Here is a 17,164-nt window from a genome sequence, read left to right on the forward strand (position 1 = left end):
GTGTGTGTGTGTATAACTGAATCATTGTGCTGTACACTTGAAACTAACACAACATTGTGAATCAACTATACTTCAATTAAAAATTAAGTAAAAATGCAAACTAAAAGAAGTACAATACTATAAAAAAAATTTCAAAAGCACATAAGACAATACCAGATGACATATAGACACACACATATACATACATAGAAAAAGCATAAAAATATTCATAGGAATAAAAAAATTTGGCATAGTCGTTACCTCAAGAGAAGAAGGGTGAAGAATGCAACTAGGGAGGGATACACTAAGAGTTCTGCCTGTATCTAACATTTTGCTAAGCATCTGAAACAAAAATGGTAAAACATTAAGATATTGCACTGTTGCTTCCCTTGTGGCTCACCTGGTAAAGAATCCGCCTGCAGTGCAGGACACCTGGGTTTGATCTCTGGGATGGGAAGATCCCCTGAAGAAGGGAAAGGCTACCCACTGCAGTATTCTGGCCTGGAGAATTCCATGGACTGTATAGTCCATGGGGTTGCAAAGAGTCAGACACGACTAAGCAACTTTCACTATGTGAGCGTTTGTTATTCTGGCCTCTGTACTTTTCCCTGCAGGGCTTCCTTGGTGGCTAGTTGTAAAGAATCCACCTGCTAATGCAGGATATGTGGGTACAATCCCTGAGTTAGGAAGATCCTTTGGAGAAGGAAATGGCAACTCACTCCAGTATTCTTGTCTGGGAAATCCCATGGACAAGAGGAGCCTGGTGGACTACACCCGGGTTGCAAAGAGTCGGAAATGATTTAGCAACTAAATAACAACTTTTCCCTATGCTTGAAATGTTTTAATAAAAGAAACAAAAAAAGTATCATATATTATCTCTGCCCTAAATTAGGGACTGTGTAGACAAGCAGACAAGACATGACATATAAAGGCCAACATTTAAGGGAAAAAAAAGGGACAGGACAAATATATACCCAGACACATACTGTAATTAAAAAGACACAATTCTCCATGGCCATAAATACTCTGAAGAATAAAAGGGAGACTAGTTGTTACTCAGAGCACACACCTGACAAAAACCTAATTGTGGTTTTGCCTTTAAAACATTCTACTTGGATCATAAGAAATAAAACTGACAAGACTGTTTCTGATAGCTGAGATATCTTGCATAAGCTTAACTAATTTTACTCTCAAGCATTTATTTTAAGTAATTCACAAATCTAATAATTCTCAATCATCTGTCATATACTTAGATAATATTTCAAATAGAGACTCTAGTTTATGACTTAGTATTTAATTAAACCCCACAGTCTCACTTTCCTACCCTATCTAAGAACCAACAGCTTTAAAAATAATGAGATTTGAGATATGCCTAGCCAATTTTACTCCATGTAAGGAAAGCCCTGCTTATGAACTAAGCTGATGTTATGTAAAATAAATTTTAAGAGTTTCTATAATCATATGTCTTCAACTAAAATTTTGATAAGTACAGTGAGAAAAGAAAGCTGACAGAAAAGATCAGTGAAAAGTGCTAAACATTACAAAATCGAACATGGCAACCTGTAGAAAAGTTGTACATAAGCGCTCTTCTCTCTAAATCAAGTTCTATGTAGCAGTGTCATGAAAAATTCAAAATCATTTTGAAATCCCAAACTTTGGAATTTAAGGAACAGAAATAATTTGTTACTTAAAGGTTAACTTTTAATATGTCACAGACTATTGAATCCTCCAGCTTTCACACATGACAGACACCACACTCCCCTCCCACCCATGGCACTAATAGGTCCTACCCTAAAACAATAGAGCACGAGATTTGAGCTGGGTGATGATTTTTCCCTAGAGAAATTCTAAAACCAACTAGAACCATGTAGAATGTTTCCACATAAGCACCCCTAACAAAATGTGCAAGGCTACAAAGAATAACAGTCGCACTGTACAAACGGCTGCAGTGACAGCTGATTTCAGAATATACCTTTTATGTAAGAGATCAGCCTGCCTGGATTCCTCCAACCAAATATACTCGATCCCCACGTTCCATAACCCATAGGTTTCTTCCTTCCCCTGGCTGTATGCCAAGACTGACACACTTTTAATAATTTCACTTTTCTTGCTGCAGTCATGGGGGCAACCTGCTCCACATGGTCACTACCATCTTGCTCTTTATTTGTATACCTACACCATGCAGTTCCATTGCTTTTTGCAATAATACCTCTCCTTCCTTCTTCAGTGTGATCCAATGGAAGTCCCTTTTCATGTTGACACTTATAAAAGGCTTTATGGATTATTGTTGGTTAATGGAATCATTTGTCTTTTACCAATGTTGAAGGAAGTTATTGTCCTTGTATTAATGTAATTCTATCTGATTTTCTAATGCTTACTGTTTTCATATAATAAGGGCTAAAATTCATCTTAATATACTTAATTTATCTGACCCAATCAACCTCAGTCTGAGGTTCAGTACACCCCCCCACCCATTCACCTAGTTAAGTAAGTATTCATTTCCCATCATTCCCCTCTCCAGTGTTTCTCTGGAAACTACTAATTTGTCTCAGGCTCTTCAAAGTCCATTCTATACAATCCATTCTATGTAACAGACTGTGAACTGTTACATACACATCTTGCAAGAAAATAGAGGTGAGAAGTGAAAATATGGGTAAGAAAAAATAAAAACTATCATTTTATCAGTGGTCCTCAAACTTCACTACGTATTAGAGTTCTCTGGAGAGCAAGATGAACACAGACAGCTGGGCTCTACCTCTGAGTTTCTCAGTAAGTTGATGAGGGATGGATCCAGAGAATTTGCTTTTCTAAGAGGTTCAAAAAGAATGCTCCTGCTGCTAGACCATGGATGACACTTTAAGATCTAAGATTTACAAATAACATGAAAGTTTTTATAAAAAGTCCAAAAGAATTTTTTAGTTCACTGATTCCTAAAATGTTCACATTCACTCTTGCCATCTCCTGTTTAATCACTTCCAATTTGCCTTCACTCATGGACCTAACATTCCAGGTTCCTATGCAATACTACTCTTTATAGCATCGGACCTTGCTTCCATCACCAGTCACATCCACAAAGGGGTGTTGTTTTCACTTTGGCTCTGTCTCTTCATTCTCTCTGGAGTTATTTCTCCACTGATCTCCAGTAGCATATTGGGTACCTACTGACCTGGGGAGTTCATCTTTCAGTGTCCTATCTTTTTGCATTTTCATACTGTTCATGGGGTTCTCGAGGCAAGAATACTGAAGTGGTTTGTAATTCCCTTCTCCAGTGGACCACATTTTGTCAATGCCAAAGAATGCTAAAACTACCACACAATTGCACTCATCTCACACGCTAGTAAATGCTCAAAATTCTCCAAGCCAGGCTTCAACAATATGTGAACTGTGAACTTCCTGATGTTCAAGCTGGTTTTAGAAAAGGCAGACAAACCAGAGATCAAATTGCCAACATCCATCTGCTGGATCATCGAAAAAGCAAGAGAGTTCCAGAAAAACATCTATTTCTGCTTTATTGACCATGCCAAAGCCTTTGACTGTGTAGATCACAACAAACCGTGGAAAATTCTTCAAGAGATGGGAATACCAGACCACCTGACCTGCCTCTTGAAAAATCTGTATGCAGGTCAACAAGCAACAGTTAGAACTGTACATAGAACAACAGACTGGTTCCAAATAAGGGAAGGGGTACATCAAGGCTGTATATTGTCACCCTGCTTATTTAACTTATATGCAGAGTACATCATGAGAAATGCTGGGCTGGATGAAGCACAAGCTGGAATCAAGACTGTCAGGAGAAATATCAATAACCTCAGATATGCAGATGAAACCACCCTTGTGGCAGAAAGTGAAGAAGAACTAAAGAGCCTCTTGATGAAAGTGAAAGAGGAGAGTGAAAAGTTGGCTTAAAGATCAACATTCAGAATACAAAGATCATGGCATCTGGTCCCATCACTTCATGGCAAAAAGATGGAGAAACAGTGGAAACAGTGGCAGACTTTATTTTTCTGGGCTCCAAAATCACTGCAGATGGTGATTGCAGCCATGAAATTAAAAGACGCTTACTCCTCAGAAGAAAAGTTATGACCAACCTAGACAGCATATTCAAAAGCAGACATTTCTTTGCCAACAAAGGTCCATCTAGTCAAGGCTATGGTTTTTCCAGTAGTCATGTATGGATGTGAAAGTTGGACTATAAAGAAAGCTGAGCACCGAAGAATTGATGCTTTTGAACTATGGTGTTGGAGAAGACTCTTGAGACTCCCTTGGACAGCAAGGCAATCCAACCAGTCCATCCTAAAGGAGATCAGTCCTGAGTGTTCATTGGAAGGACTGATTTTGAAGCTGAAACACTAATACTGTGGCCACCTGATACAAAGAGCTGACTCATTTGAAAAGACCTTGATGCTGGTAAAGATTGAAGGTGGGAGAAGAAGGGGAGAACAGAGGATGAGATGATTGGATGGCATCATCGACTCAATGGACATGAATTTGAATAAACTCCGGGAGCTGGAGATGGACAGGAAGGCCTGGAGTGCTGCAGTCCATGGGGGTAGCAAAGAGTCAGACACAACTGAGCAACTGAACTGAACTGAACTGAAAGGAAGAATTAACTGGAAAATTAACACAGTAAATTGACCACTACAAGAGTATCAGTTCCACAAAGACATAGATTCATAAGATAACTAGGAATAAGCTTAAAAAGAAATGTGAAAGATTTTTAAAAATAAAATTTCACAAAATAATTTTTTTTTAAGTGAGTCACTTAGTCATGTCTGACTCTTTATGACCCTATGGACTGTAGCCCACCAAGCTCCTCTGTCCATGGGATTCTCCAGGCAAGAATACTGAAGTGGCTGCCATGCCCTCCTCCAGGGGATCTTCCCAACCTAGGGATCGAACCCAGGTATTCCACATTGCAGGCAAATTCTTTACCGTCTGAGCTCCCAGGAAAGGACCTGAATAAATGAATACATGGACACAGATACCCCCCAACACAGAATACTGAAGAACAGACATTTTACCCAAAATTCATATAGAAATGCAATGCAATCCCAATCAAATTAGCAAAGGGTCAGATTTTTCTTGTGGAGGAGGATGGATATTTTACATGTTGAAACTATAGTTCAATGGGAGATGTAACACATAAAAATTGCCCAAATATTTTGTTAAATAAGGGGGGAAGCAACTTCCACTTGATGTACTAATAAGGTACAGTAACTATTAAAACAGTGTGGTACTAGTATGGGAACAGAAGGATCAACAGAACAGAATCTAAAAATAGATCAAAATAAATATGGTTATTAACTATGGTAAATGTGATAGTCACAATTAGCAAAAAGAGATGAAATTCTCAATAAATATTTGTGAGGAAACTGGATACATTAGTGGGAAAAAATAGAAGTTCTCTCTATACCATATATGTATACACCTCAGAGGAATTAAATCTCTAAATATGAAAAAAATATATAAAAGTAGTAGAATAATATAAGGAGATTTTTTTCCTGTTTAATGATCACATTTTCAAATTATAAAAAATGCAGTTTATTTTCTTCTTTTTAATTGCAGTTAACATACAACATTATATTAGTTTCAGGTGTACAAAATAGTAACAATATTTTTATAGAATACACTCCATACAAAAAGGATATTCCCTGTGCTGTAAATTATATCCTTGTAACTATTTTATACTTAGTAGTCTGTACCTCTTAATCCCCTTCACCTAGTTTGCTCCTCCTGCCACTTCCTATCCTTGGGTAACAACTAGTTTGTTCTCCATATCTGTGAGAATGTTTCTAGTTTGTTATAATTGTTCATCTGTTTCATTTTTTAGATTCCACAGATTAGTGAAAACACTGTATTGGACTTTCTCTGTCTGGCTTATTTCACTAGGTACAAAACCATCCAGGTCTATCCATGTTGACACAATCACAAAATTTCATTTTTTTATGACTGAGTAATATTCCATTGCGTATATATACCAAGTCTTCTTTATTAACCCATCTGTTCATGGATAACTGAGTAGTATTCCATTGTATGTATGTATGTATATATATATATATATATATATACACCAAATCTTTATTAATTCATCTATTGATGCATACCTCATGTGAAGAGTTGACTCATTGGCAAAGACCCTGATGCTGGGAGGGATTGGGGCAGGAGAAGGTGACGACAGAGGATGAGATGGTTGGATGGCATCACCGACTCGATGGACATGAGTTTGGGTGAACTCCGGGAGTTGGTGATGGACAGGGAGGCCTGGCATGCTGTGATTCATAGGGTCGCAAAGAGTTGGACACGACTGAGCAACTGAACTGAACTGAACTGAACTGATGTATATCTAAGGTGTTTACATATCTTGGCTATTATGAATAATGCTATGAACACTGGGGTACATATATCTTTTATAATTAGTTTTTTTTTTCTTTTGATAAATACCCAGGAATCAAGTTGCTGGATCACATGGTAGTTTTATTTTCATTTTTTTGAAGAACATCCATAATATTTTCCACTGTGGCTGCACCAATTTAATTCCCACTGATAGTACACGAAGGTTCCCTTACCTCCACATTCTTGCCAACACTTATCATTTCTTGTTGTTTTGATGATAGCCATCCTGAGAGGTGTAAGGTGCTATCTCACTGTGGCTTTGATTTGCATTTTCCTGATGATTGGTGATGTTGAGCATCTTTTCATGTGTCTGTTGGCTGTCTGTGTCTTCTTTGGAAAAATACCTATTCCCATTTTTTAATCATTATTTGTTTTTTTATATATTGAGGTGTATAAGTTCTTTATACATTTTGGATATTAAACCATAAAACTCCTAGAAGAAAGCAAAGGCAATAGACTCTTTGACCTTGGTCTTAGCAGTATGTTTTAGATCTGTCTCCACAGAAACGGGAAACAAAAGCAAAAATAAACAAATGGGACCTAATTTAATTTAAAAGCTTTTGCACACAAAGGAAACTTATCAAGAAAAGAAAATGGCAACCTACTGAACAGGAGAGAGTATCTTTTTAACAGGACATAAAAACAATCTAAGGGCCAACAAAAAACACAGAAGCCATAAAGAAAATAAAAGTGGTCTATATGGTTGTTAGTTTAAAAAGAAGTTACAAATTTATATGCTGCAACACACTTAAAAGACAAGGGGAAGTGGAAAGGGACTGTAACAACTACTACAGGCAAAAGGTTTTCTTTTGAAATTTTTATTTATGTACTTATTTTTGGCTGTGATGGGTCTTCATTGCTGCTAGGGCTTTTCTCCAGTTGTGGAGGGTGGAGCTACTCTCTAGTTGCTGTGTGCAGGCTTCTCATTGCAGTGGATTCTCTTGTTGTGGAGCACAGGCTCTCGGTCATGCAGGCTTCAGCTGTTGTGGCATGCAGGCTCAGTAGTTGTGCCTTCAGGACTCTAGAGCACAGGCTCAGTAGTTGTGGCACACGGGCTTAGTTGCTCCATGGCACGTGGGATCTTCCCGGATCAGGGATCAAACCTGTGTCTCCTGCATTGGCAGGCAGATTCTTTAGCACTGAGTCACCAAGGAAGTCCCAGGCAAAAGTTTACTGCTCATCATACATAAAGTAGTCCCCCCAAAATCATTTATAAAGATGAGGAACCCAATGGGCAAGTATTTGAACAGGCCTTTCCTAGAAGAAGAACAACAAAGAAGCATAAGAAGAGAGGTTCAACCTCAATTTGTGTGAGTGCGTGTGTCAGAAACCAAGAGAACTTACAGCATGTTAAAGACACATTATTACCCTTCGCCACATTTAAAAAAATTTACTGAGTTATAGTCAATATTAGATAAGTTTCAGGTATACAAAAAAGTGATGCACAATTTTTAAAGGTTATACTTCATCTATAGTTATTATAAAATATCGGTTACATTCCTTATACTGTATAATATAGCCTTGTATTTTCTTTATTATATACATAGTAGTTTGTATCTCTTAATCCTTCACTTGTATCTTTCCCCTACTTACTTCCCTGTCCCCACTGATAACCACTATTTTGTTCTTTTATCTACAAGTATGTCTCATTTTTGTTATATTCACTAGCTTGTTTTATTTTTTAGATTCTACATATAAGTGATAACAAACAGTAATTGTCTTTCTGTCTGACTTATTTCACTAAGCATAATATACGCCAAGTCCATTCATGCTGCTGCAAATGGCAAAACTCATTTTTAATGCCTAAGTAGTATTCCAGTGTGTGTGTGTCACCTCTTTTTATCAGTTCATCTGTTGATGACACTTAGGTTGTTTCCATATCTTGGCTGTTATAAATAATGCTGTTATGAACACTGGGGTGCATGTATCTTTTCAACTTAGTGTTTTCTTCTTTTTTTCAGATATATACCTAGGAGTGGAACTGCTGGATCATATGGCAGTTCTATTTTTATTTTTTGAGAAACCTCCATACTATTTTTCCACGTTTTTACATTCAAAAGATAGTAAGACACTGCTCAGATCCTACTAAAACCATGAAGAATCCTCTATCTTCACTTATACAAACAAGAAAATGACAAAGTAACAGAAACCATAAACAAAATGAAAAGACAACATACAGAATGGTAGAAAGTACTTGCAAATGATATGACTGACAAGAGATTAATTTCCAAAATATATAAACAGCTCATTTATAGCTCAATATAAAAAACCAAACAACCCAATCAAAAAATGGAGAGAAGATCTAAATAGATATTTCTCTAAAGAAGACATATAGATGGCCAAAGGATACATGAAAAAATGCTCAACATCGCTATTTATTAAAGAAATGCAAGTCAAAACTATAATGAGGTATCACCACACACCAGTCAGAATGGCCATCATCAAAAAGTCTACAAATAATAAATGCTGGAGAGGGTGTGGCAAAAAGGGGACCCTCATATACTGTTGATGGGAATGTAAACTGGTGCAACCACCATGGAGAATAGTATGGAAGTTTCTTAAGAATCTAAAAATAGAATTACCATAGGACCCAGCTACCCTATTTGTGGGCATATATCCAGACAAAACTATAATTTGAAAAGGTACATGCACCCCAATGTTCACTGTAGCACTATTTACAACAGCCAAGACACAGAAGCAACTAAAATGTCCATCAACAGATGAACGGATAAAGAAGATGGACTATTACTTAGTCATTAAAAAGAATGAAATAATGCAGCAACATGGATGGACCTAGAGATTATCATATTAAGTGAAGTGTGACAGAGAAAGCCAAACAGAATTATGATATTGCTTACACATCTAAAATAATGATACAAATGGACTTATATACAAAACAGAAATAGACTCATAGACACAGAAAACAAACATGGCTATCAAAGGGGAAAAGTTGGAAGAGGGATAAATTAGGAGTTTGGGATTAAAATATATATATTACTATATATAAAATAGATAATCAATAAGGATCTACTATATAGCATAGGGAATTCTACTCAGTATCTTGTAGTAATGTACAACAAAAAGAATTTTCAAAAGAATATATGTTATATGTGAATCACTTTGCTGTACATGTTTAACACATTATAAATCAACTATATTTCAATAAAAATTTATAAAAATCCTTGGTACAATAAAAATATTTTTTTGTTTCCACGAGACATATTTTTAATTTAAAGAAAGTGACAATGTAATGCACAACATGGTGACTATAGTTAATGATATTGTACTGCATTTGAAATTTGTTAAGAGTAAATCTTTTTTTTAAGTCTTTGTTTTAATTTAAATTTATAAGAGTAAATCTTAAAAGTTCCCATCACAAGAATAAAGAGCTGTAATGATGTACAGTGATAGATGCTAAGAATAAAGAGCTGTAATGATGTACAGTGATAGATGCTAACTAGACTTCCTCAAGCGATCATTTCAAGCTATACACAAATATCAATTCATTATGCTCTGTAACTGAAATTAATAATGTTATGTGTCGATTATAATTCACTTTTTTTTAATTTTTATTTTTACTTTATTTTACAATACTGTATTGGTTTTGCCATACATTGACATGAATCCACCACGGGTGTACATGCGTTCCCAAACAGAGAGGGAGCAAGACAATGAAGAAAACAAAAGCTTATAAAAAACCTTTTAAAGGAAATCTTTACAGAAAATCAGAGAAGATAAAGAAAAATTTATTGTACATTTTACTGGAGAAGGCAACTAACTGGGTTCATTATTAAAGCTTCCAGTTTGGGGTTAGTTTAAGAAAGGAGGTGAAGGTTGTTTTTTCCCATCCCCATGCTAGCTGGCCAAAATTGAATTTGTCCTCCATGTTCCAAAGGGTAAAATTCTTAAGTGCTTTTATATTACAGTAATCACCTTACCAGAAAGCTGTTTATTCAAGCAAAATGAGATTCATAAGCTATCTTAAAACAAAAATTCTTTTGTCTCCAATATAATGGAATAATCAAGCTCCAAGTGACTTGAAAAATCCAGATGCAAGGCAGTGTTTTTATTACATTTTCTAGTATTATAAAAGTAAAGAATGAATCATTTTATTGTCTTTGCATTGGAGGCCTTTAAGCTTAAAGATACTAGTTTTCAAATCAATTTATAGCTGAAACCTGAAGTCCATGCTGTAAACACTAAGCAAAACCTAAACAATAGCAAAAGAAATGAAAGTATTTCTTTCCGAGTGGTAAAATCAGCATTTTACCACTGATTTCTTTAAAAAGTGTCAATTATTCCCCCAATGATTTAGGTCAATATGAATAGAAGATGCTTATCTTTTGACTATATTTTGGACAAAATATTTACGTGAAAATTTTGAAAAATGTAAACAGATTTTTTAAAGCCTACTTATATATTACATAATATTTATGTTATATAATATTTGTTTTTCTGACCAAGAAGAATGTATTGAATTCTACCCACATGATCAACTAATTATATTAAGAACTCTTTAACTAAGATCCACTGTAAATTATAATCTAATAATCTAATAACCATAATCTAATCAATCTTAGCAAAAAATATATTTAATTGTAATCTGTCTTCTAAAAGTTTATTATATTCTTCAAAATTAAATTAAAAAAAAAGAATTTCCTTTTAAAAAGAATACTGTTAACACACCATTCAGTCATAATCAGCATGAGTCAGTTCAATGAAAACAACAAACATCTGGCCTGATCACAATTAGTATAGTCCATTTACTAGAGTTTTATCTCTTTTTAGTGAGTGACTTTCAAATACGGTAAAAACCTTTAAATGACAATTCACTAATCAGAGCTCCATAGAAAGCCAACATTCCAGACAAAAACTTTTCCAAAATAAATCTCCACTTTATTAATTAGGTCACTCAGCTTACACTGTGCAAGGGATTCAAGGGAGTACACAGAACATGCAGGTCCGGATAAAGATAATAGTTTTCCTGGGCCCCTAATAAGTTTAGTAAACTTAACAAAATTAAAGAAGACAGTAAGGGAAGTGTAGGTAACTCTATACTTTACACAATTTTTCATATCGATAGTATAAGTCATATTATGGGATATATACAGGGCTGAGGTTTGTTGATTAATCAAAAAAGTTAAAATAGAAATCATTTGTGACTTGCCTTATCATTTGATCTAGAGACAAGGCTTTTCCTTTGTATATAAGCCTGCTAACTGGATCTTTTTCCACAAGTTAACCTCACTCAAAACAATGAATGCATGAACTGTGATTTATAGATGTCTCCTTCAAAACAGGAAGAGAAGAAAAAGCCACTTGTACTAAATCCTTAGGAGTTTTTATAATTTCCTTCAAATCTTTTTAAAGTGCAGGTCCAGGACTGAAGTGAACTGAGTGACATCTCACGCTGAAATATTTCAGGGGTTCCCCAAAACTCAGTAATCAAGATAAATGCTAATTTAATGCAATACTTAATGATGAAAGATTGGATGCCTGTCCTGCACAATCAAGAACAAAACAAGGGTAACTGCTCCAATATTTTTATTCAATAATGTGCTCAAAGTAGTAGCCAGGGCAACAGTCAAGAAAAAAATAATAAAAGGCATCAGATTGGAAAGGAGGCAATGAAACTTTCTCTATTAGCATATGACATGAACTTACACATAGCAAATCCTAAGGAACTGAGTAAAAAGACTGTTAAGAATTAATAAATGAGTTCACCAAGGTTACAGGATACAATTTCAATATGTAGAAATCAGCTGTACTTCTACAGTTGCAATAAAAAATATAAAATGGAATTAAGAAAAAATTTCATTAATAAAAGCACACAAAAGGAAAGAACACTTTGGAATAAATTTAACAAAAGAAGCACAAAAGTTGTACTCTGAAAACTACAAAATATTGCTGAAAAATAAGATCTAAATAAATGGGTATATATCCTATGTTCATGGACTGAATTAATAATGTTAAGATGTCAATGCTCCCCAAACTGATCTGTAGATTTAATATAGAGCCTATCAGAATCTCAACTGACTTCCTTGTAGAAACTGTCTAGCTGATTCTAAAGTTCATATGTAATTGCAAGGGAGTTAGCGTAGTCAAAACAATATTGAAAAATAAGAACGAAGTGGAAAGACTCAAATTTCCTAATCTCAAAACTTTCTAACAAGCAATGGTAATCAAATCAGTTTGGTATTGGCATAAAAACGGACATAGGGATCAATAGAACAGAACTGATAGTCCAGAAATAAAGCCATGTATCTTTGGTCAATTGCTTTTCAATAAGAGTGCTAAGATCATTCAACAGAGAGAGGACAGTCTCTTTAACAAATGGTACCACACACAGTTGGATAGCCACATGCAAAAGAATGAAATTGGACCCTTACTTCATACCATAAACAAATATAACTAAAATGGATCAAAAAGCTAAATGTTAGGGCTGAATGATGAAATAGAAGAAAACATAGAGGTAACTCCCTATGTCCTCAGTTTTGGCAAACAATTCCTATGATACCAAAACCATAAACAACAAAACAAAATATAATTTGAACTTCATCAAAATTAAAAACTTTTATATACCGAAGCACATTATCAAAAAAAGTGAAAAGACAACCTATAGGATGGGGGGAATACTTGCAAATATATGTCTGACAAGGGATTAATATACAAAATTCCAACTCATCAACAATAAAAAATTCAATCAGGAATAACAAAGATCATGAATAGATATTTCTGTACAGAAGATACACAAATGACCAACAAATACATGAAAAGATGCTCAACATCACTAATCACAGGCAAAATGCAAATCAAATTCATATTGAGATACTACTTCTCACCCATTAGGATGGCTATAATGAAAAACAAAACAAAACCAGGTAATAATGAATGCTGGCTAGGGGATGGAGAAATTAGAACCCTTGCATAGTATTAGTGGGAATTTTTGCAAAATGGTGCAATTTCTGTGGAAGAGTTTTGCAGTTCCAAAATAAGTTGAACATAGAATTACCATATGATTTGCACATCCACTCCTAGGAATCCACCCCAAAGATTTGAAAACAGCTTATCAAACAAAAACAGTTACATATATGTTCATAGCAGCATTATTCAAAATAGCTGAAAGCAGGAAACAATGCCAATGACTATCAATTTGTGAATGAATAAACAAAATGTATTATATTTATATAATGGAATATCATTTAGCCATAAAAAGGAAGGAAGCTCTGATTCATGCTACAACATGGATGACCACTGAATATAATACACTAACTTAAACAAGCCAGTCAAGTAAGGTAACATATTGCATGACTCCATTCATATAAAATGTCCAGAATAAGGCTAACCATAGAGATAGGAAGTAGATTTGTCACTGCTTAGGGCTGAAGGAGATAGTGGGTGGTAGGACTGTTATCTAAAGAGCAGGTGTTTATTTTTCTGGTGATAAAAATATATCAAAATTGACTGGTAATATTTGCATATATCTGTGAATTTACTAAAAATTATGGAATTATACATCTTTTTTTTACTGAAGTACAGCTGAATCACAATGTCATGTTAAAGACTACTTCCTCCCTCCACCCCTACCACATGAGGCTGTGGCGCATGGTGTAGAGCTGCCTTTGAGCCCTGACTCTTTGCTTCCCAAGTGGGAGGAAATCTTGTAATGGAGTGGTTCCTCATCTCACACTAACAAGTGCCTCATTGCCTCAAGATCGAGGGATTGAAAAATGTCCCAAGTTTCCATGAGGTAAGTTCTCTTAAGGAATGTCATCTGGTACATAGATGCTCACAATAAGATACAGGAGGAATTAGAGAACTGGAGAAACAGATGGAAGATGCTTACTGGGGGACCAAAAGGAAAATGTGACCCAGCAGTTCAAGCCAGATACCTAATGATGGTTTTGATGAAAAAAGTCAAGAGACTATTGGAAGTCAAAGAATGAAATTTCTGGAGCAGTGGATGATGATTTTCTTAAGGCTAAATCCTGGAACAAGTAGTTATATGATTATGAAGCTAACACATCAGACAGATGGGGTCACAGTGGCTATAAAGAGTTATACCCTCAAGAATCTGAAACAGACAGTGATCAATAAGATAGTACATGCCGTCTAATGGGGAAAAAACATCTACCCACAAACACAAAAAGTCATCTACCCACAAACACAAAAAGTCAAAGAAATCCCACCAAAAAAATAAGGAAAAAAAAGTCACACAAAAACCAGAAGAAAAGCAAAAAGGAAGCCACAGATAGAACAGCTGATTCCTCAAGTGAGATCTCAGAAGAAACTGGGGCTTCTAGTGCTAGGAAAAAGAGACAACCATGGAAGCAGAAGAAAAAAATCTAGGAAAGTCTCTCAAGAAATCTGCTTTATTCCTAGAGGCAGAAAGTGACACGTCCCAGTCAGATGATTCTGCATGCAGCAGTTCAGAGGAAAGTGAGGAAAGAGACACTAAGAAAACCAAAAGGAAAAAGAAAAAAAAGCCCACATCCCTACAATTCACACTATTCATTGTACAATGAAATACAAGAGAGGACAAAGGCACAAATTGGAAAGTGGCTACAAATGAAAGGTCTGCTGAGGGTTCTGAGGATGACTAAATGAGAAAGAAGCATTCTTGTTTCCTGCATGATTGGATATTTATAGTTCTTACATCTTGGAGTTTGCCAGTGACGTTACTGCTCAGCACAGGGGGCCTGAGGTCAGAGACCTCCTGTGCTATCTACATGAGTTCTGTCAGACTTCCTGTCTTCTATTTGGGCCTATTAAACTTGATTTTCTTACTGTTAATAGGGAATCTGTTATTTTGCTATGAAGGTTTCTTGAAGAGATTATTTTTGTGATTAACCACATTTACAATAGAGTGCATATGCAGCAAATTAAAGGACCCAGATATGCAGATGATAGCACTCTCATGGCAGAAAGTGAAGAGGAACTAAAGAGCCTCTTGATGAGGGTGAAAGAGGAGAGGGAAAAAGTTGGCTTAAAACTCAACATTCAAAAAATGAAGATCATGGCATCCAGTCCCATCACTTCATGGCAAACAAATGGGTAAACAATGGAAATAGTGACAGATTTTATTTTCTTGGGCTCCAAAATCACTGCAGACAGTGACTGCAGCCATGAAATTAAAAGATGCTTGTTCATTTTGGAAGTAAAGCTATGACAAACCTAGACAGTGTATTAAAAAGCAGAGACACCAATTTGCTAACAAAGGTCTTTATGGTTTTCAAAGCTATGGTTTTTCCAGTAGTCATGTATGGATGTGAGAGCTGGACCATAAAGAAGGCTGAGTGCCAAAGAATTGATGCTTTCAAATTGTGATGCTGGAGAAGACTCTTGAGAGTCCCTTGGACTGCAAGGAAATCAAATTAGTCAATCTTAAAGGAAATCAACTTGAATATTTACTGGAAGGACTAATACAAAAGTTGAAGCTCCAATACTTTGGCCACCTGATGTGAAGAGTCAACTCATAAGAAAATACCCTGATGCTGGGGAAGACTGAAGGCAAAAGAAGGGCGAGCAGCAGAGGATGAGACGGTTTGACAGCATCACCAATTTAATGGACAGGAATTTGAACAAACTCAGGAAGATAGTGGAGGGGAAGGGAGCCTGGCATGCTACAGTCTATAGGGTAACAAAGAATTGGAAACAATTTAGCAACTGGACAACAACAAAGGACCCAGAAAGCTGAATCCAGTAATGACCTGGGTATACCAATTGCAATGTCAAATTTGGGGAAAGCAAGGGCTGGTGTCAAGAGATGGATTGGTGCTCATGCTATATAGAATGGTATGATAAAGGAATACTGTGTTGCTCTGTTTATACAGTAGGTGCCACAACTTGACTTTTTTTGTGTTTAGCCTTGGTGCTTTGATCTTTCTGGATATTGGCCCCACAGGCATGGTCCAGTTTATTTAACGAGGAACTGAACATAAGAACAAACACCTTCCACTCAGGATAACATCCACAGACAGCGGTTATAGGTAGAAACAGGGGTTTTTGTCAAATTTCCCTGCTGGACGGGGTCTGTGGTTACACTCTATATATACCTAAACATGGTAACTGGATAGCAAAAGGTTTTCTAGTTGCATTGCTTACTGCCTAAATGTACTTATATTCAAAATTATTTATTTACTTGTCATAGGTTAAGTCCTAAACCAAATGAGGAAGAATTAAGTATCAGTCATGCTGTCTAGTCATGTTGTCTAGTGGTGTGCTGAATAGGATTCAGAGCAAGCAACAGTCATTTAAATGTTGTCTTCCTTGCTCATTTCTTAATCTGCTAATGAACTTTAGATTTTCCCTGAAACTAGGTTGAATCAGTTCTAAAGTGAAATGGGTTTCTTGGGACATATCCAATTCTTCCTAGTCTGCCTTTGGATTAAAGGACCAAGTAGAGATCTTGTTATTTCCTTTTAGTATCTACTGTGATCCTACTATGTTAAGTCTTAAGAAACCAAAATATCACTGGAAGGCTGGCCAAACACAAACAAATTTTTTTCATTATGGCAGATCAAGTGACTTTGTTTTTTCCTGGCTGCCACTTCATGCACTGAGTAAAAAGCTTGAAAACTCAGGAAAAAAGAAAAATCCCCAATGTGCTTGTTTCAGGTATAAAGCAAGGTGATTCAATTATACATATATATATATATATTCCTTTTCAGATTATTTTCTATTACAGTTTATTATGAGATATTGAATATAGTTCCCTGTGTTAAACAGTAGGGCCTCATTGGTTATCTATTTCCTAATATAATAGTTTGTATCTGCTAATCCCAAACTACTA

General features: G+C 35.7%; 1 pseudogene; it reads left to right on the forward strand.

The window, feature by feature from the left end:
* Positions 1 to 14,102: 14,102 nt before the first annotated feature.
* On the forward strand, positions 14,103 to 15,264 carry LOC102169166 (annotated as a pseudogene).
* Positions 15,265 to 17,164: the final 1,900 nt, after the last annotated feature.

Source organism: Capra hircus (genome assembly GCF_001704415.2).
Source record: "Capra hircus breed San Clemente chromosome X unlocalized genomic scaffold, ASM170441v1, whole genome shotgun sequence".
Lineage (NCBI taxonomy): Eukaryota > Metazoa > Chordata > Mammalia > Artiodactyla > Bovidae > Capra > Capra hircus.